We start from the raw sequence: 16,001 nt of genomic DNA on the forward strand, positions 1-16,001 counted from the left end.
GCTTAATTCGTACATGTCGCCTTTCGTTGGAGGTTTCTCTGTGGAGGTTCTTTCGATTCCCCACTGGTAATGATTCTGGGCCATACTTTAGATAAGTTGATAGGCCTCATTGTAGGGTTTATCCATCAGTGTGCCACCTGCAGCGGCGTCTATTGTCAATCTTGTGTTGTTCAAGAGACCGTTGTAAAAGGTATGGATGATCAACCATTCTTCTAGATCGTGATGTGGACAAAGCCTCGTCATGTCTTTGTATCTCTCCCAAGCTTCAAAAAGTGATTCATTATCTTTTTGTTTAAACCCGTTTATTTGGGCTCTTAGCATAGCCATCTTACTAGGTGGGAAATATCGGGCTAAGAAAACTTTCTTCAACTCGTTCCACATAGTGACAGAGTTGGATGGTAGAGACTAGAGCCAAGCTCTATCTCTATCTCTTAATGAGAATGGGAAAATACATAGTCTTATAGCTTCTGGGCTGACACCATTTGCTTTCAATGTGTCTGCATATTGCAAAAACACTGACAAATGTAGGTTCGGGTCCTCCGTGGGACTACCTGAAAATTGGTTTTGTTGTACGGCTGACAACAGTGAAGGTTTTAGCTTGAAATTATTGTCCACGATGGCTGAGGCAACAATGATGTTATGTGGTTCATCCTGCGAAGGGATTGCATAGTACTTAAGAGGACGGTTTTGCACTCCTTCCGCCATCTCTGGTTGAATAACTGGTTCAGAAATAGGGATATTAAGGTCGAGAAGATTTAGCTTGATACGATGTTCTCGTATCAAGTCTCGTATTTGGCGTTCTAATCTAAGATAACGCTCAGGTTCGTCGAACGGTAGCTTTAACTTCTCGCCTTGAGAGCGAGTACTTGGCATACACTCGACAAATGTAGAAAGGGAAAAAGAATTGCTTGCCTTAGTCTATACTGGGTAATACTGGAGTTACGATATCGACTAAATTAGTCCCCGACAACGACGCCAAAAACGTGATCGCGACTTAGTAAGTCTATGGGAATTGTGACTGCAAGTACACAGTCCTATCGCGTATTTTTAAAGATTATCGAACCCACAAGGATTAATAATCGAATGTATCATTATCTAATGTTACTATGTAAATCTAAGGCTGATGATCGTTCTAAGATTTGAGGGATGAAGAGAAATAACTCTAGCGTAAATAGAATATTAATAAGGATATGCGATAAAGGGATATCGGTATGTAACGCATCAAACTTCGGGGATTTGATAAATATTTGGTGTAATCTTATTGGTCAAAATATTCTTCAGTAAAAATTATTTATAGAAAGGACTTAGTCTCACACTCTCATTTTTATTGACTCTGACCATACTCCTAAACCATAATGCTTGGCTCTCGCGGTCTCATTTTGAATTTAAAAGTAATTTTTGAATATGAATAAAGTCTAATTAATCCTAAAGTGCTCTCGTTGTGTTTACGATTAATGCCTAGTTTCAACTATCTAGTTAAAATCTCAAACTCTCATTCTTATTGATTGTAACCTTAATTTGTTTTGTACTCTCGTACGTAAAACAGTTTGAATAAAATAAGAAACTAAAACCGGAAAAATAAGTTTTATAGAAATCAACACCGACCATCTACGAATCCCATCGTTTCGACGGTCTTTACATACTGATACCTAAGGGTTTATTCGGACATGGATCCGGTAACAAACATGGTATTCGGAAAATCAAATATGCAATAAGATATAAATAAATAAAATAGCAATTAAAATAAAACTTGGATTATGAATTGAGAACTGGAACTGAAACTTGATTCTTCAAATAAAATAATGTCGGCAGGCTTTGGCAACGAGTAACCATTACAATTGAGTTCAAATTGCATAAAATAAATTGCAATACTCCCCAATGTGGAGAAACTATCATTGTTACAAAGTAATAAAAACTGCCTAGGAAACTAAAAGAAAATAATATCTGACTAAAATTAAGCGTAGATTGAAAGCTAGAAGAGAAAGTGAAGAGCGAGACTCCTGGCGAAAAACAAAACTCCTATATATATTTTCCACTCCCCTAAATTATAGCCAAAGGTGAGTGGATTCATGGCTAAAATCATGGAGAAATAGTAGGGAAGACTAGGTTGTGGCGGTTTCCACAATCCTAGTCTTTGACTCTGTGGCGAGCACCACAATTTTAGGGTTGAGTGCCACAATCTTCATTCCTTGTGACGGGCGCCACCATCCTCTTTGGATCATGTTACGGGCGCCACACATCCAGATGATGGGCGTCACAAGCCCATTAGGCGTGGTGGGCCCATACTCTCTATTTTTATCCATTTTTTTCTCTTTTTCTTTCCTTTTTGCTATTTTCCACTTTGCTTGCGTTGTAATCCTTTTATTCGATAAATACCTGCAATAAACATAAAATATTGTGTAATAATAAGTGTTAATCAAGTAAAAAGCAATGCATATGAAGCTAAAAATACGATACGTTTTCGCGTTATCAGATCTCAACACTTGTATCAGATGAAGGTTCAATTCACAAGCACTTGGTTTCAGAAATGTTGGCATTGGCCAAGTCCTTTTGCATAGGGGATGTTGCCTAATTCTAAGTCCAAGTCTCAGATCAAATCCAACAGTCCATACAAACATATTTTAAGAGTTTTTGTTGTTTATTAAGTTTCTTAAGGTCAAAAGACCACAAACACAAACAGAATACACAAACAAGTATATACAAACACAATATAACCATAATATATGGCTCAAGTGAGCAAAGTAAAAATGACATTAAAGTAAACAAGTTAAATGGTATGAATAATGGCAAATGATAAAAGGCTTGAATTTAAAGTGCATAAAAATAAATGAATTGAAATTAAAAGTTAGTCAAATGTTAGTTGATGAGAAGTTAGTGGAGTTTTGCTTTTTATTGTTTAAGTCATTCTTTGGAGAACACTCAACTCTCTATTCACAAGGATGAATCCTTGAACCAAGACATCTTCCAAAGGAAGGAAAAAAGACCAAGTTTCCACACAATACCATGAAATGGGGGAGACTTACAATCTCACTTACTAGAATGTTATGCTTTTTTGGTCAAAATTTAGCGCTATATTAAGCAATCGTAATTGGACTTATGTAGAAGTCACAATTATCTGAGGTCGGGCAATAGAATTTTGGTGTTAATGCATGTTAGAGATATGGTATAATGAACCATACTCCTAAAACATACCACACACAAAAAGAAAATGGCAAAAGGGTGGACCTAATCTCATCCATACTTGTGTTGGTTTATGAACCAATTAGCCTTAGGATATAGAGATATCATTGGTCAATGGAATGGGTGGGATAGAATGGGATTGAAGATGAAGAGTGGGGGGAAATGAAACAAACATAAGTTGACCATGGGAGGAATTTTATCAAATTAAAATCATTCATTCATTTTGGGAGATGAAATGTACATTTCATCAATCCCCTACATCCAATGATTTTAATCCAACAAAAGTCAAATCAACCTTTACCAAGGCCCAAACAACATAGTCAAACTCAACAAGTCAATGGAAATAGCTCAACATAATTTATTCACAATTAAATAATTAAAAATCAATTAAAATGTATTAAATTAAATTATTGTTGATCAAAAACCTAAAACCTCTTCAAAGCACCAAATAAATGGCCAAGACATTTATCATAAGTCAAACAAGGTCAAAGGACCTTGGAGAAAAAAATTCATAATTTTTGGAAACTTAAAAGTATTTTTAAACAATTAAAAATATGCACAAAAATAATAAAATCATAAAAAATATTAATATTAATCCAAAAAATAATTTTAATTCTGAAAATGAAAGAGAAAAATATTTGAAATTATTTGATGAAAGTCCCATATTTTTTAGATCAGTATTAAAATTAATATGAATTAATGAAAATAAAGCAATTAAAATGAAATTCAAAAATTCAAAAATACGTGGACCATCTCATCTCCCTCATTAATTGAGGTCGCAGATCAAATGGTCCATAGTGTGTATTCCACCATACACCAAGTCAAGCGCGCTGTACACATCGTAATCACAACCAACGCTCAAGATTAAAACATTTTGAATGGATCATGTGATTCAGAAGCGTGCCAACACATCGTTGGAGCCAAAGCTTCGGTCTTCTTCTCGGGTGGACCTCACCGGACTAGTCCACCTTCAACCATCACCAAAATGAAAAAGAAGGACATGAGTTTAAATAAAAAAATGCTCAAGAGCTCGAATCTGGCCTCAATTTTGTCTAACTCCAAGTATATAGAAAGATACAAGGAGTTGAATTTTGAGGATCATGATCTGAGTTGCTTCGATTTAACCTCAAAGCAACTCAATCTTCTGGCCTACATTGGTAGGACTTCAGACAACCAAAAATCAACAAGAATAGTGGAGAGTTGAGTGAGAATCGAAGAGATGAAAAATTTTGAAAATCACCTTCACTGCAGCTTCAGATTGACATGATCTTGTTGTCAATTATGCTTGGCCTAGCTTCAGATGTTTGATGGAGTGGAAATGGATCAAGGAAAGGGATGGACTCTTGGAGTTTCAATCTCAAAAACAGTGGGAGATTCAAACTCAATTTAAAAAGAAAATATTCAAGCTTATCCTTTGAATGTGAGGGTTTAGGGTTGCTGATTCAAAGCTTGCGCGTCGCCAGGGTCCTCATTTCTGAGCAAGAGGGCTTCTATTTATAGCCAAGGAGATTGATAAATGCACACTTCCATTTTTGGCCAAAGTTGAAAATCTCACTTGCATGGGCGTGTGATAGGCCCATCAAGTGATGCACTTAGGTCCAAAAATGAGTCTAAGTGATGCTGAAATCATGTTAACAAGCCATGCCTTCGTGTATGGAAAGTGGAACTTCAAGTTATTCAAATGGTCCTTCAACTTTAAGCCATGCACAAGTAATTCATACTTTGTCCAAATAATATGAATTTGGACTTTTTAGAAGGTTAGATCAAGAGGAACAACTTTCATGTTGAACATGTTTTCATTTTAAGCTTGTATGATGATGAATTATAAGGTGGAAGTTTGGGAAATCAAACATATTAAAAAAAAATCTAAGTACCAAGCCATATGCTCACTTCTTCCATCTTGAATAACTTTTTCTATGGACTTCAAATGAGAAAAGTTCCTTCATCAAAGTTGTAGCTATTCCAAATACCTTTAATTTGGTCACAAATGTGACCTCATTTGGATTTAGCATGAAGGAGTTATGAATTTTAGATGTTGAGGAAAATCACTTGTTCAATGGTATTGGCCCAAAATGACCTATAATGTTTCCTGTTATCACATGCATTTGAAAGTTGAATTTTCACTTCCTCAAAACATAAAAGTTGAATTATACATCTTTAACTTGATCATGAAACTTGAATGGATTTCATATCATAAAAATTGAGCAAGTTATGGTCTTGAGAAGTTGACTTTGAAATTAGGGTTTAGACAAAATGACCTATAATCTTTCACCATAAAAAATGACTTTAAAAGCACAACTAGCTCTTGATTTAAAAATTAAATTTGTTTGAAATTCTATTTAGAGTAACGTTTCTCTTGGAATAATTTTCATATGATAAAAATTGTAGGAGATAGGGTCTAGGGAACCCCAGTTTTGATCAGTTGAATTCCTCTGGTCAACCACCATGAACCAATTTGCTAGCTTGACATTATCTTGACTTTTGGGACTCATGGAGGATCATATAGGCATAAGATGATGTAATGTGAAGTATCCCTTGAAATACTTGATCAATTGTTGAGGAAACTTGTTGAAGAAGTCACACAAGATACCCATATGAGTTAGGGTTTCCAAGGCAAACCAACTCCAAACTCTTGGTGAATTTTTTATCAAAATAACATGTGAAGATAACGGGGATCCATATATGATACTTAGAGTCAATGTAGACCAATTATTGATTGAGCTCCTTGCACTAAGGGTCTCAAACCCTAGATGTGAGCTTTATAGATCATAGGTGAGCACACACACTACCTACAAAAGAGTTAAATTATACAATGACATATTTTTGGTATTTTGGTTAGTAAATAAAGAAAAAGGAAGTATGATACAATCAAATGTGTTTGGTGATCTCTCCCAATGGAAACCCAATGAATGAAGGGTAAGGAGGATACCAAGTTGTGATCCCAATGCTAATGCATATGACGAGAATAGCATGAGGAATCTTAGGGTCAAAATTGGGGTCTTACAGCTACCCCTATTTAAGGATGTTCTAGCTGAGGAGATGAAGGTTAAAATCTTCGCATCGAATCAGTAGAATGGACTTAAATAACAATATATAGAAACAAATTTTGGTCCCTAAGAGACCTCATGATTCATATGATATGAATGTTAAAATAATCTCTGTGGGGAAAATGTTGCCACAAAGGAAAAGAATCTGGAGAGACCGAAAGTCCGCAGGAGTATAATCCATTCCGTAAGGAAAACTCACTGGGGAGACAGAGACTCTGGGGAATAAAAAAGGGTTGTGTGTATACCAGGCTACGACTTTAAAACTGCTGGGGGACTCGAGAGATTCCACGAAAATAAATATGTGGAAAGACTCAGCCGAGGATAAAAAGGATCATCTGCAGGGGAAACAGGTGGATCATAACAAAGTTGAAACACTTGAACCAAGCAGGAAACGGCGGTTTCATTGAGTAAATACGCACTCAAACTCACCTGGGGAAGAAATGATCTTCAACACATGAGTAACAAAAGTATATTATCCACTTCCGATTATTGAGTAAGGAGATAACATGGTCTGTCATAGAGGACATTTGTTACCGGTTAGGGTAAACATATCAAGGATGACTCGCTGAGGGCAACAGAAGGTGTATTTATTACCAGTTACTGGGTAAGAATTAACCTTCTGGGGAAAAGCCAAATATGATTTACAACTATCGGTTACTGGGCAGAAGACCGCAAAGAAAGAGAATATCCGCCACTAATCAAAATGAACATATCAAGGATAGACTCAAAGGGGAAGAATATTCGTCATTGGTTAAGATGAACATATCAAGGATAGACTCACTTGGGGACATTATGAAGAATATCCGTTACCGGTTAAGGTAAACATATCAAGGATAAACTGCCTGAAAAAGTAGGAATTATATCTATCGGTTACTGGATAGAATACCGGGAAGAGAGTATCCATCATCGGTTAAGATGAACATATCAAGGATAGACTCCGAGGGGAGAAATAGGAATTACATCTATCAGTTACTAGGTAGAATATCGAAAAGATAATATTTGTCATCGGTGAAGATGAACATATCAACATATCAAGGATAGACTCCAAAAGAGGAAGTAGGATTTACAACTACTGGTTGTTGGGCAGAAGACCGCAAAGAAGAGGAAATATGTCACCGATTAGGATAAACATATCAAGGATTAACCTTTTGGGGAACAAAATAGGGATTACAACTACCTTTTTACTGGGTAGAATACCAAAACGATAATATCCATCATCGGTCGAGATGAACATATCAAGGATAGACTCAAAGCGGGGGAAGAAAATATTCGTCATCGGTTAGGATGAACATATCAAAGATAAACTTCTTGGGGAAACGTGACAACGAATCCGCTGGGGAGAAAAAGGTTACTTTTGTCGGGTATTGGGCAAAAGTGAAATACTTGCAAATTGAGAAGAATATTACCAGTTACTTGGTAATAGACTCTCAAGGGACCAAAAGAATCTATCTAGGTAAGATCTAGAAAGAAACGGTCAATCAAAGACTCAACCCGACGAGGATATAACTCAGGGGGAGTGATTCCATCCAGATAATCAACTAGGGAGGAAGCTAAAATAATAATCATCCACGAGGAAACAACTCAGTGGGGAATAAGAAAGGTTAAATTCTTTCTGCTTAATGGGCTGACACTCTACAATTGAGAGAGGACAAACATACTAAATCTACGTGGGGGGAAGAAGTATACCACCGTAGCAGAGGATCGGAGAAATAATGAATCACAAAGTATATTACCAATGCAATAATAAAATATATGAATGTATATGTATATGTATATATGATGATTATGCTGACAAAACGATCACAAAGGATACAAATGTCACCGGTCTGCATCATCAATACAATACTCAGTCAATCCTCATAGGAGGGAAACATCTGCTGGAGAGAAAAGGGTGCAAAGGAATGCCCAAGAACCATCCATATCCCAGGCTCAACTCTGGCTGGGGAGAAGGAAAAGACTTGCCAAAAATCTGCACTATCAACTCTACGGGGATTTTAGGTCAACACCATATCAAATGGGAGACAACCTTGCAGAGGATCGAAAATACTGCTCAAGAATCACGGCTGACAGGGATAACTCCACTGGCGACTTGAGGGGAAACAAAATTTTCTGAATTTATGCAACTTGTTGCAATAAAGCGCCTACAACTCGAGGGAGGCGATTACAAACTCAGCTAGGGAAACCAACAAAACTCGACTAGAGATGCTAAAAAGATGATGGGGAAGAACAGAGGTCACGACAACTGCTTGAGGAAGAACCAATTAATGCTTCGCATTTTAGGGCTTACATGTTCTCGTACCGCTGTGGGCATCCCTTAAATGAAATCGATTATTCTTTAAAAAGTAATTTTTTTTTTTTAAGAAAACATGATTTTTATTTTAAAAATGTAACTTCAAAATGATCACAATAAAATTTAACTCTATTTAGCTGAATAAATAAGAGTAGAAACAATTGAATAAAAAGCTCAACTTTATTTAATAGGATGGTAGTCTGTAAATGACAAGACTCCATAGATCTTTACAAATGTTGAAAAATGGTAATTTACATGGAAAAGGGCTACATTTAATACAATGATCACTAATCCTTCTACCATATTTGACATCCATTGTACTCTTGGCTTTGGTTGAAGATGAATCAAGACCAAACATTATGCTAAAGAAAGTCTTCATCAACTTGCAGTTACTTCCCATGATCCCTAATTTTTGCATAAATTGCCCCAAGGTGGGATACTCAATTTATCAGGATGATTTTTATGTTTTATGTCTCTAAATTTTGCCTGGATCGCCCTTTCGGGTTTTTAATCCACCGAGACGCTCATTTTTGCCTAAGCTGCCCTTTCGGGTTTTCAACTTAGCGAGTTGTTCTTTTCTTTTTAGGCGAAGTATTTCTTGACTGCATCGGCGTTTACAGGACGAGTGAACTCTTCACCATCCATAGTTGTAAGAATCAAAGTACCTCCTAAAAAGGATCTCTTAACAACATATGGTCCTTCATAATTAGAAGTCCATTTGCCCATAGAATCTGGTTTGAAAGATAGAATCTTCTTGAGCACAAGATCACCTTCTCTGAATACACGAGGTTTGACCTTATTATCAAAAGCTTTCTTCATTCTCTGCTGATATAAGTGACTATGACACATGGCAGTTAACCTCTTCTCTTTGATTAAATTTAATTGATCAAATATGGTCTGACACCATTCAGCTTCAGTCAACTTGGCTTCCATCAGCATACGCAATGATGGGATCTCAATCTCTATCGGGAGCATAACTTCCATGCCAGAAACAAGTAAGAAATGGGTTGCCCCTGTTGAAGTGTGGATGGATGTATGATACCCGTGCAAAGCAAATGGGAGCATCTCATGCCAATCTTTGTATGTAACAACCATCTTCTGAATGATCTTCTTGATGTTCTTATTTGCAGCTTCAACAACCCCATTCATCTTAGGTTTGTAGGGAGAAGAATTATGATGTGAAATCTTGAAGTCTTTGCAAAGAGCTTACACCATATTATTATTCAAGTTTGAACCATTATCAGTAATGATCTTACTTAGCACACCATAGCAGCATATAATATGATTCTTGATAAACCTCACAATAACTTGCTTGGTTACATTCGCATACGATGCTGCTTCAACCCATTTTGTGAAGTAGTCAATAGCCACTAGAATGAAACGATGTTCGTTCGAAGCTTTGGGCTCAATCATGTCAATCATATCGATTCCCCACATGGAGAAGGGCCATGGAGAGGAAATAACATTCAACATTGTCGGAGGAACATGAATTTTATCTGCATAAATTTGAAACTTGTGGCATTTCTTCACAAACTTGCAATGGTCAGATTCCATTTTCATCCAATAGTAACCTGCTCTTAACATCTTCTTAGCCATAGCATGTCCATTGGAATGAGTACCAAAGGAACCTTCATAGACTTCAGTCATCAATAAGTTTGCTTCGTGTCTATCCACGCATCTGAGCAGAACCATGTCGAAATTTCTCTTGTAAAGCACATCACCATTTAGGTAGAATTTGTCGGCTAGTCTTCTCAAAGTCTTCTAATCTTTCAAAGATGCCCCAGACGGGTAGATCTGACTTTGGAGAAAACATTTGATATCATAATACCATGGCTTTTCATCTTTTACCTCTTCAACAGTGAACACATGAGTTGGCCTATCAAGACGCATTATGGTCAAATTGGGAAATCCATTCCAATACTTCACCACAATCATTGAAGCCAACGTTACAAGAGCATCTGCCATCCGGTTTTCATCTCGAGGGATGTGGTGAAATTCAACCTTTGTAAAGAAAGTTGAAATCCTCCTCACATAATCTCTATATGGTATCAAACCATATTGATTCGTTTCCTATTCACCTTTGATCTGATTCACAACCAAAGTTGAATCTCCATAGACATCTAAATAATTGATTCTGAGATCAATGGCCTCTTCAAGCCCCATAATGCAAGCTTCATACTCAGCCATATTGTTTTTACACTTGAAAGTAAATCTAGTTGTAAATGGAAAATGCGTGCCTTGAGGAGTAATAATCACTGCCCCAATGTCAATATCATACTGATTAACCGCTCCATCAAATACCATGCCTCAATGGGAACCAGGTTCTAGCCCTTCTTCAAGCAATGGTTCATCACAATCTTTCATCTTCAAGTACAAAATCTCTTCATCAGGGAAGTCATACTACACTGACTGATAATCTTCAATAGATTCGTGAGCCAAATGGTCAGCCAAGACACTATCTTTGATTGTTTTTTGAGATCGATATTCGATATCATACTCTGATAACAACATCTGCCAACGGGAAATCCTCCCAGTTAACGCAGGCTTCTCAAAAATATACTTGATTGGATCCATTTTGGATATCAACCAAGTAGTATGATTCAACATATACTGACGAAGACGCTTAGCAACTCAAGCCAATGTGCAACAAGTCTTTTCAAGCATAGAATACCGAGTCTCACAATCGGTGAATTTCTTACTGAGGTAGTAAATTGCATACTCTTTCCTTCCAATTTCATCTTGCTGACCAAGAACACAACCCATAATTTCATCAAACACAGTCAAATATATGATCAATGGTCTTCCTTCCATAGACGGAGACAGAATTGGAGGTTCGAGCAGATATTCCTTGATAATGTCAAAAGCTTTCTGGAAATCCTCGGTCCAATCACAAGATTTATCTTTCCAAAGAAGCTTGAATATAGGTGCACATGTGGCAGTCATGTGTGAAATGAATCTTGAGATATAATTCAAACGACCGAGAACCTCTGACTTGCTTCTCAGTTTTGGGCGCAGGCATCTCTTGTATTTCTTTGACCTTGGCAAGATCAACTTCAATACCCTTCTTGCTGACAATAAATCCCAACAACTTACCAGAATGAACACCAAAAGTACACGTATTGGGATTCAAGCGGAGTTTTTACTTCCTCAAACGGTGGAACAGCTTCAACAAATGCTTAAGATGTTCTTCTTCATCACCGGATTTAGAAATCATGTCATTAATATAGACTTCAATCTCTTTATGCATCATATCATGAAAAAGAGTGGTCATTGCTCTCTAGTAAGTTGCACCAGCATTCTTTAAACCGAAAGGCATCACTCTATAATAGAATGTTCCCCAGGGTGTAATGGATACGGTCTTCCCTATATCCTCGGGTGCCTTTTTAATCTGATTATATCCGAAAAGTCTGTCCATAAACGAAAAGACTTTGAATTTAGCTGTATTGTCTACCAACATATCAATGTGTGGCAGAGGGAAATCATCTTTCGGACTAGCTTTGTTCGAATCTATATAATCAACACACATACAGACTTTTCCATCCTTCTCCGGAACAGGCACAATATTGGCCACACATTGTGAATACTCAGCAGTAAAAAGGAAACTGGCATCGATCTGCTTTTGCACTTCTTCTTTGATCTTCACTGCCATATCAGGATGAGTCCTCCTCAACTTTTGCTTGACTGACGGGAATTCTGGCTTCAACGGCAATCTATGCTCCATAATCTTATTATCCAAACCCAGCATGTCTTGATAGGACCAAGCAAACACATCTGAATACTCTCGAAGAATATCAATCAACCCTTTCTTAACCTCTAGACACAGCCTTCCTTCACATCATCCTCGGAACCCAAGTTGACTAAATCAATCTGCTTTTCGAACTGCTAAATAGCTTTTTCCTCGTGCTCAAGTAGACGAGACAATTCATCATACATTTCTTCATCACTTTCTTCCTCAGCCTCAAACACAGGGAATTCAAAGTTTGGAGAAGAAGTAGGATCATTGTATTCAATGGGTTTAGAAACCAACATGATTTTGATTTTAGAGAAGTAAATTATGACCAAATATTATGCAGATGGACAATTATTACTTATTTATTTATGTTTTTTATTACCATTTTTCAGAAAAGCAAAAAGTAAAAATAAAAACATCATAGATGTGGATGAATAGAATTGCATTTTATTAATTATCAAATTCAAAGATGCCTGACAATGTTCACTTCTCCCTTAGGCATAGGAGAAGGATTTTCTAAAAAATGATAAAAACAATTACTTAGAGCGACGAACAATAACAGGACCATCGACAACGATCCAATTGTTGCAAGTTTTTCCATGCGTCACAAAATTGGTGCAGTCTTCATCTTCATCCCCCTCGATTACTGCAGCTGAGTGTTGTTCATTACCATGAATGAACCCCCCGCTATCAAAACTAGGTTGTACATCTTCAGCTTTAATCACACATGACCCTTGTTGGAATCCCAAACCGGCTCGACTCTTGTTCTCAGCAACCTCTACCATCCGGCCCCACTGATCAGAACTACCATCTTCAACAATCTTCTTAGCGTCTTTAAAAGGGGACATAGGTGCCCCGACTCTCTTTTCTTCAGCAATAGATAGAGCTTAGAATGGAGTTCCAATCTCATCCTCAGCTTCAACATATGAGAAAGACGAAAAATGGCTCACCAACAAAGCTTTCTCTCCTCCAACAATAACGAGCTTACCATTCTTCACAAATTTCAACTTCTGATGCAGAGTTGATGTAACAGCTTCCGCCTTATGTATCCACGACCTTCCTAACAAGCAGCTATAGGTCGGGTGGATATCCATTACTTGGAAAGTAATTTGGAAATCACTCGGACCTATCTTCACTGGAAGGTCCACCTCACCAATAACAGTCTTGCGAGAACCATCAAAAGCTTTTATGATCACGCCATTGTATCTCATCGGAGCTCCTTGGTACGATAATCTGGACAAAGTTGACTTCGAGAGTACATTTAATGAGGAACCGGTATAAACCAATACATTGGACAACACATCCTCCTTGCAGTTCATTGATATATGCAGTGCTAGGTTGTGATTTCTTCCTTCCTCGAGAAGTTCTTCATCATAGAAGCTCAAATTATTGCAGGAAGTAATATTAGCCACAATATGGTCAAACTGATCTATTGTCACATCATGCTCTACATAAGCTTGCTCCAATACTTTTTTCAATACTTCTCTGTGTGCTTCAGAATTCATGAGCAGAGACAACACTGAAATTTTGGAAGGAGTTTGGAACAGCTGCTCCACCATATTAAGTTCACTCTTCTTAATCAAACGAAGTACCTCGTCATTATCATTAGGCTTCAAATTGTTGGATTCACCAGACTGGCACTTTGGAGCACTAACCGGATCTACTACAGGTACCTTAATCCTCTTACCAACATCCTTTACATCCTTCGGAAAAATAGGACCAAACACACGACCGTTACGGGTCACTTTCGCAATATCAGCAATGTTCACAACAGGATTAGTCGTAGGTAATGGAACCTCTTGACCATTCTTCACCATAGTAGCATTATACTGATAGGGAACAGCTCTATCGGATGCATACGAGACTGGACCCGCTAACCGTATTACCAACGGCGATATCCATCTGTTAATGTTGTTACTACTGCTGCAATCAAACTGAATTACCACCCGCTCGGGGGTCTTAAAGACTGGCACTATCACGTTGACATCATCTATATCCCTTGACTGTTGAATCTGGATTACATTCTCATCCATCAACTTCTGGATATCTCTCTTGAGAGTCGAACGTCCACGGGGGTTCACATTATAGATCGTACAACTGTCATGGTTGTGCTCACAATCACTAATAGTGCACAAGGTCTTATGCATCTCAACCAAAGATCGATGAACACGTCGCACATCAAACACTCGGGAACTTCCCGGACAGCCATCTACCATATTAACAGAGGGATTACCATGAGCGGGCAATGGGTTTGCTTTCACATTTGGCGTACGATCCTCAAAGGACACCATTCCACTCTTCACGGGCTTCTGGACCTCATACTTCAACGGGTAGCAATTCTCAATATCATGGTCGGGAGCTCCTTGGTGAAAGGCACATCGGAGTTCTGGCTTATACCACCGTGGAAGTGGTTCTGGAATTTGCGATGAATTTCTTGGTTGAAGCAGGTTCTTGAGAACCAAAAATGGGTATAACTCGGCATATGACATAGGAATAGGGTCAAAAGAGACGTTCTTCCTCTCAAAGTTATGTTGTTGTTGATTATTGGTGTTGTTTTTGTAGTTGTTTGTTCTTTGTTGTGGCTGTTGTTAACGTTGTTGTTGAACTGGAATTGATTGATTATTGGAAAATACTGGAATAACAGAAGATACTTGATAATGGTGTTGACGTGGTTGCAGACTTCTTCTGACATGAGGCCTCCTCTGCCTCCCAACTGATACTGCATTGATTTCTCCTTCCTTCTTCCTAGCAAAACTATTACCATACTTCTTGCTCGATGATACCTCTTCTTTAGACAACCGCCCCTCACGGTCACCTTATTCTAATCTCATCCCCATGTTTACCATTTCGGCAAAACCACTGGGGGAACTGGCAATCATTCGCTCGTGGTAAAACGAGCCCAGGGTCTTGAGAAAAATCTTGGTCATCTCCTTTTCTTCCAATGGAGTGTTGATCTGAGCAGCTATCTCTCTCCATCTCTGGGCGTACTCTTTGAATGTCTCCTTGTCCTTCTGAGACATCGACCTCAACTGGTACCTATTTGGCGCCATATCCACATTATGTTTATACTACTTTACGAAAGCCTCACCCAAATCATTGAATGTGTGAACACTCGCACTATCCAAACCCATGTACCACCTTAGAGCGGCACCAGTCAGACTATCTTGAAAGTAATGAATCAATAACTGACCATTATCAGTTTGCATTGATATTTTCCTGGCATATATGACAAGATGGCTAAGTGGACAAGTGTTTCCCTTATACTTTTCAAAGTCAGGGACTTTGAACTTCATTGGGATCTTGACGTTGGGCACTAAGAAAAGTTCCGCATCACTCTTACCGAACAAATCTTTTCCCCTCAAGGTTTTCAACTTCTTTAGTAGCTCAAGGAATTGGTCTTTCATCTCATCCATCTCCTCATAAACATCCGAAACCTCAGACGGCTCGGAATGGTAGATGGTGTCTTCAACACGAGGTAACGTGTGAACAACTGGAGGCAGAACAGACATGACCAGGCTAGATGCCGACATGGAAGCAAAGGTAGGTGCAAACCCCACGGGAATCTGGCAGGCATAACAGAAGCAAACTGAGTGGCAAGCACGGTTGAAGTCATAACCTTTAAAATGACAGTCCTCTAAGGAGAAGGAGTTGCAGGCGTTGGAGAAGACTAACTCTGAGCAGCTAAAACAGACTCCATCATGGCAGTCAAGCGGGCTATCTCGTCCTTCAGCTCCTGGTTCTCTTGTTCCAAGTG

General features: G+C 38.1%; 1 non-coding gene across 1 annotated transcript; it reads left to right on the forward strand.

Annotated features, from left to right (window-relative positions):
• Positions 1 to 214: 214 nt before the first annotated feature.
• On the forward strand, positions 215 to 321 carry LOC127133613 (small nucleolar RNA R71). The gene has a single exon (XR_007807567.1). It is a non-coding gene; the product is annotated as a small nucleolar RNA R71 (small nucleolar RNA).
• Positions 322 to 16,001: the final 15,680 nt, after the last annotated feature.

Source organism: Lathyrus oleraceus, chromosome 3 (genome assembly GCF_024323335.1).
Source record: "Lathyrus oleraceus cultivar Zhongwan6 chromosome 3, CAAS_Psat_ZW6_1.0, whole genome shotgun sequence".
Taxonomy (NCBI): Eukaryota; Viridiplantae; Streptophyta; class Magnoliopsida; order Fabales; family Fabaceae; genus Lathyrus; species Lathyrus oleraceus.